This window comes from Dysidea avara, chromosome 13 (assembly GCF_963678975.1).
Source record: "Dysidea avara chromosome 13, odDysAvar1.4, whole genome shotgun sequence".
NCBI lineage: Eukaryota > Metazoa > Porifera > Demospongiae > Dictyoceratida > Dysideidae > Dysidea > Dysidea avara.
In genome coordinates, this window is record NC_089284.1 from 7,744,179 (window position 1) to 7,744,378 (window position 200).

Here is a 200-nt window from a genome sequence, read left to right on the forward strand (position 1 = left end):
TTACAAGATTTTTAAAATGTAGTGTGGTGTTTGTACATATAATTATTGATGAACTACTGAGAGTTACTGTCCCTTTGTTAAATACCCATTGGGATGTAGACAGGACAAATCTAGTGGTGACAAAAATTTAGATGATCTATGGACAGCCCCCGTGTCCAGCTATATATTGTTTTATCTGAATCGTTATTGTCACTCACCAA